Source organism: Hyalella azteca, unplaced genomic scaffold (assembly GCF_000764305.2).
Source record: "Hyalella azteca isolate HAZT.00-mixed unplaced genomic scaffold, Hazt_2.0.2 contig6691, whole genome shotgun sequence".
NCBI classification, from domain to species: Eukaryota; Metazoa; Arthropoda; class Malacostraca; order Amphipoda; family Hyalellidae; genus Hyalella; species Hyalella azteca.
Genome location: NW_025936845.1, coordinates 23679 through 29678, shown reverse-complemented (window position 1 = coordinate 29678; position 6000 = coordinate 23679).

The window sequence follows — 6000 nt, the reverse complement described above, 5'->3', positions numbered from 1 at the left end:
ATGTAGCGGTAGCGCTGTAGCGGCAAAACCTCGTATCGCTACTTAAATATGTAGCGGGCGCTACCGCTACCGCTACATTGCCTTAAATGTAGAGCCGCTACCGCTACCGCTACTGAAAATGTAGCGGCCGCTAGTAGCGGCCGCTACATGTAGCGCGCTACTGCCCACCTCTGGTCTATGATTACAATTCTGAGTCAGCCGGTGGCAAGCCGCGATGTGGTCTCCTGTTACTTTTGCCTGTACCAGATGAAGGTTGCATGGATTAGGCCATTAGGGTGATAGTTATATAGGTGGCTGTTCAGCCTCCTTGGAGAAGTCCCTGTAGGTGCCTTCCCGCACTTCCTCTTTGTGCAACTAAAAACTAAAAAACTGCGGTGCAACTCATCCATGCGACATGCAACTCATCCTTCGAGTCACCGACATGTGGAACAGCCTTCCTGAAGATATTGATGAACGCGTCCGAGTATGAACGCGTTCAAGAATAGACTAGACAAGGCCATGCAGGAGCACATGTTTAGTCTTGAAATGCCTCGTATCATACGGAACAACTGAAATCTTGAAACGATTTTAAACTTACCGTCCGTTGAAAATATTTGATCAAAAGGCCATGGCCAGTCTAGTCTCGAAAAGTACAAGAATCGGCGACAGGCCTTTCCAGGCCAATTCTTCAATGCAGAAGATACTATACTAATGTGAAAAGTGCTCGCCACTCTGGAGATGATGGCTTTGCCGTAAGTGTGTAAGCAATAATGGGGGCCAACTTCTTGCCGGTGGACCACTAGGATTCCCGTTACATAAACTACCTACCGTCCGTTGAAATATTTGATTTAAAGGCCAGTCTTTTAGATCTGTGAACTATATAGTCAAGTAAAGTACAAGAATCGGTGACAGGCTATAGTGACTCGAATTTATATATCGCACTAGTATTTCTCTTGAATGTCATAATTTATTTATTAAGCCTTCAAACTCGTGATTATCAACCTCTGTAACAATATCTTCCTTAATTATCTTGATCTCGATTGTTATTTCGCATATCATCATTTCACTATTACTTAATTATAAAAGAATTGGTCATTAAATCTTGTACATTCTTAAGCACGGATAACGCTCGTGCAATTTCTGAATGATTAAAATTCAGTAAACGACGAAATTATTTTAGATTTAAAATCGTACCATTAATTATTGTGAGTTCGTTTTAGACCGCGCTAGCGAGTAAACATTAGCCAATCGCTTGTTAGCGTCATTTGCTGGACGACGTCGTGGGGTGAACAAAAGATAAGAGGTAAGATGCTAAGTTTCACTAGAATTCAACTTCTATAATGTAATGAAACATTTCAGTATAACTGTCATAAGTAAATGCTAATTGTGTTTTCTGTATTCTTATTGTTACTCCATTATGTTCATGTCATGCTTGTATTCTAATGACCCACCATCCTCAGGTGTTGGTCGTGCCATCATTCTTCAACCCATCAATAAACATACTAAACCTACATAGTCTTACTCAACCCTACTTAATACATATTTTCTACAATCAATAGAAAGAGGAACGGTTGTTATTACTTCTGAATCTCAATTCACACTTCTTAAACACCCCCTTCTAAAGTGGTGACCCCAGAGTGACCTGATCAGGCTAAAGGGCCCCATGGTTTGGTTTCGGCCTGAAACTAGAGTCATTCAATTATTAAATTTAGAGGTAATGAGTTCGTCACCTTAAATTTAACATGTCATTATGTCAATAAAGGTCCATTATGACTCAATGCGTTATATCATCAATAAACCACGATCATCTCGTAAACATTGATCATCTGATAAACATACTACTAATTAAAGACATCAAAATAAAAATCAGACTTTGCAATGAGGCAGACTTACCAATACGACGTGGACGCTTAACTACGTACAGACTTGACTGAAGCTCGACGCGCACTGAAGACATGCCAGGCTGCCAGGCAGCCAGCCACGGGCTCGGTTTATAAGTCAATGTCGGGCCATCGAACGTACCCAGCACCGGGCTGGCGGTTGAGGCCCCCCAGCTTAGAAGTGAACAGATGCTTCTTCGTAGTCAGATTATGCATATTTCAAATTGAGAATGGAAAATAATGTGTCCTATAATTATGTATTGATGTCATCTAAGATGAAGCCGTTATTGGCAATTGTTTCCCCAAATTAAACAAAATATTTTTAGGTTGCCTTCTGACGTGCTAGAGAAATAGACACGAAATATCGTTAGCGATCACTGTAGGGAAAATGTTATGCATCGTGATACTCATGATACATCATGATACGCGTGTTGCATCATGATACGCGTGTTGTATCATGATACGCGTGTTGCATCATGATACGCGTGTTGCATCATGATACGCGAGTTGTATCATGATACGCGTGTTGAATCATGATACGCGTGTTGCATCATGATACGCGTGTTGCATCATGATACGCGAGTTGTATCATGATACGCGTGTTGTATCATGATACGCGAGTTGTATCATGATACGCGTGTTGCATCATGATACGCGTGTTGCATCATGATACGCGTGTTGCATCATGATACGCGTGTTGCATCATGATACTCGTGTTGCATCATGATTCGCGTGTTGCATCACGATACGAGTGTTGCATCATAATACGCGTGTTGCATTATGATACGCGTGTTGCATCACGATACGAGTGTTGCATCATAATACGCATGTTGCATCATGATACGCGTGTTGCATTATGATACGCGTGTTGCATCACGATACGAGTGTTGCATCATGATACGCATGTTATAGTATGGCGTATTACTATAACTTATCCAAGTTATCAGGTGCCATATATCTGACCACACTTCAGATGACAGGCAAGCCGTAAATGTCTGACAGGCACTCTTGTTACCCCAGTCCGTACGACGAACTAGTTAATTAATTTTCAATAAGTTGAGCTGAATTATCAAGTCATACTTTCCGTTAGGAAGGAAAAATCGAATTTCTTCGTTCCCGCCCATTTATTCATTCTAGTGCATCAATTGCATGAAAATTTCTTACAATGTACTTAAAGTAAAATTGTCATTAAAGTCTGAATCACAGTTGTTTTGGCCAGTGAACGTTCATCTTAAACCTTGAGGTCCTCCAATGCAGTTCAGATGAGTCGCTTCCTTCACTACCTCGCAGGTGCTCAGCGTTCGTTGCCACCGGGACGCCAGGAGGCCGTGACAGTGGGTTGCGGGAGGCAGGAGATTGTAACCAAAGTGGGACAGCCTCGCATTGGGCGAGATGGTTTACACGACAGTCCAAGATGGTTTACAAGATGGAATACAAGTTACAAGATGGTTTACAAGTTCGTTGCCAGCCAGGCGTCCGTGACAAAGGGTCGCGGGATGTAGGTGACTGTAAAAAAGTGGGACTTCCCTGCATCGGGCGAGGTTTACTTGACTCTAGCTGGCAAGTGAGCAGAGGTGGTCGATTAGGTGCTCAGGAATTTGTGAAGTCGTCTTGAAGGCCTATAGAGTAGAATACAATTTCTCAGCTCTCCTGTAGACAGAGCTGGGCGGCGCTTCTTTGAAATGTACCGCTACCGCTGCAATTGCTTAAATGTAGCGCCGCTATCGCTACTTGAAATGTAGCGGCCGCTACATGTAGCTCGCTACTGCTCACCTCTGGACTAACAACTGACATGTTGACACTAGTAACAGGCTGAGGTTGACAACATTGCACCGAAATCTTTCGTACAATTTTATTCTGTAATTTATATTATGTATGTATCATGCTGGTTTTTAAATAATATTTAATACTATTAAGTAAAATCTAAAGGCTTTATCTATAAATGTAGCGGTAGTGCTGTAGCGGCAAAAACCTCGTATCGCTACTTAAATATGTAGCGGGCGCTACCGCTACCGCTACAATTGCTGAAATGTAGCGCGCTTCCGCTACTGAAAATGCAGCGGCCGCTACATGTAGCGCGCTACTGTCCTCCTTTGCCTGTGGAGGCATTGCAAAACCCCGGTCCGGCCACGTAAAGAAATCCCTTCTACAGAGACTGAAGATCCAAGAATTATTGTTCAATGGGAGTATTTTGTAGAGTAAACTCTTCTTCTCCATTACTAGTAAACTCTTCTTCCTTTCTATAGGAGGTCTCCTACTCACGTCGCTCCTACTCTCACTTCAAACCGCGTGACCGGTTCCAACCTAACCTCATTGGCTGAAGGTAGGTGGAGAGTCTAGACTAGACAACTTGAGTAGGAATCCCCCTAAAAAATGGGAGGAATGGGATACTCAGAACAATACTCACATTGAACAGTAGTTTGTAATTTTAGTAGAAAACACGCGGAGAGAGTTATAAATCCATCTGGCTGTTCGAAGAATGGCAAAGGGTTCAAGGAATATTTTATTTCATCAGTTGTAAGAAAAGCTAAATTATCGACTTATTGAAGAAGTAGGAGTGATCTATCCCTAACATGATAATAAGTATAATTTCCCACCTCGTGAGAATAGTGACATCTGCACATTCAACAAAGAACTATATTAAACGATAGGTGAGTATCGAACGGTTTGCATAAATTACATCAAGCCGCCCCTTGAATTTCTGTTTGTTTTAGTGAAAATAACTATAATTATAATTACTTTGACCTCAATAACCTCTGATAGGAGTCAAATAGGTAATTATTGAAAGTAGTCGGGCACTTAATGCCCACAACAACACTACATCCTACATGCCTTTGTAACGACGTACATCACGTGACTCCGGCAACAACACAACGTGCCTTTGTAACAACGTTTATCACGTGCCTCCGGCTACAACATCACGTGCCTGTGTAACAACGTTTATCACGTGCCTCCGGCAACAACACAACGTGTCTTTGTAACAACGTTTATCACGTGCCTCAGGCAACAACACAACGTGTCTTTNACGTGCCTTTGTAACGACGTTCATCACGTGCCTCCGGTAACAACACAACGTGCCTTTGTAACGACGTTCATCACGTGCCTCCGGTAACAACACAACGTGCCTTTGTAACGACGTTCATCACGTGCCTCCGGTAACAACACAACGTGCCTTTGTAACGAGGTTCATCACGTGCCTCTGTAACATCACCACGACAACGTCACGCCACGTCTCACCCCGCGTAGCCGCGTGCATCTCACCGAGCCGTCAGCACCTCGTCTTCACTACTGGCCCTGGTCGCCCAATTCCTCCCGGGATCATTATCATCGAGCAGGTCACGTGAACCTAATCGAATAAAGTGTTAATTATTAATTGATGTTGTTGTAATTAACCGACCAATTACATCAGGCCCCCCTCAGCAATTTCAGTCTGTCCTATAGAAATAAGTCTAGTTACCTTGACCTTAATATCCATGATAGGAGTCAAATAGTTATTAGACGTAGTCGGGTGCTTAAACCCCCACAAACTCTACCGTGAGTTGATGGCTAGTAAAAGAGTATTGTTTCAAGCTGGTCATGCCGTTATCATGTAAACAAACAGGTTGCAAATTGAGCTTGCGCCATGTTCGCTCTACACTTCAGCTTTCAACAACGCCACCGTTTCTTCTCAGCGATGCGAGCCCCACACTTTGTGGAGCGTTGATTTTGATAATTAACCACTGATAGTGCTAGTGAACGCTATCATCTTAAAGTTGAGTTAAATTAGAGTGCAATAAAGTTGAGTTAAGTTAGAAAAAGTAAGAGTGACGCAAAATCATAGGAGTGACGTAATATTAGTGGTGCTAGCGATGATGAAATGGTCATCTTTAGCTGCATGGCCTCCGATTTTAGGCACCGTCGAATTTTAACTGCTAGCTGCTAGTCTCGAACCCGAAACTTACTGCTAAAATCTTGATGCGCTTATCCACCCGGCCACCTCGTTGACGTCTTAAGTCTTGATTTTGACTATTAATTTCACCAGTTGCAGGTAGTTTCAAAATCCTAACTCGCTGCTAAAATTTTGATGATTTTACCCACAGAGCTACCATGATAATGTCATCACTATTCTTAGTTCATATTCACTCATCAGTGAGTTTTGCTG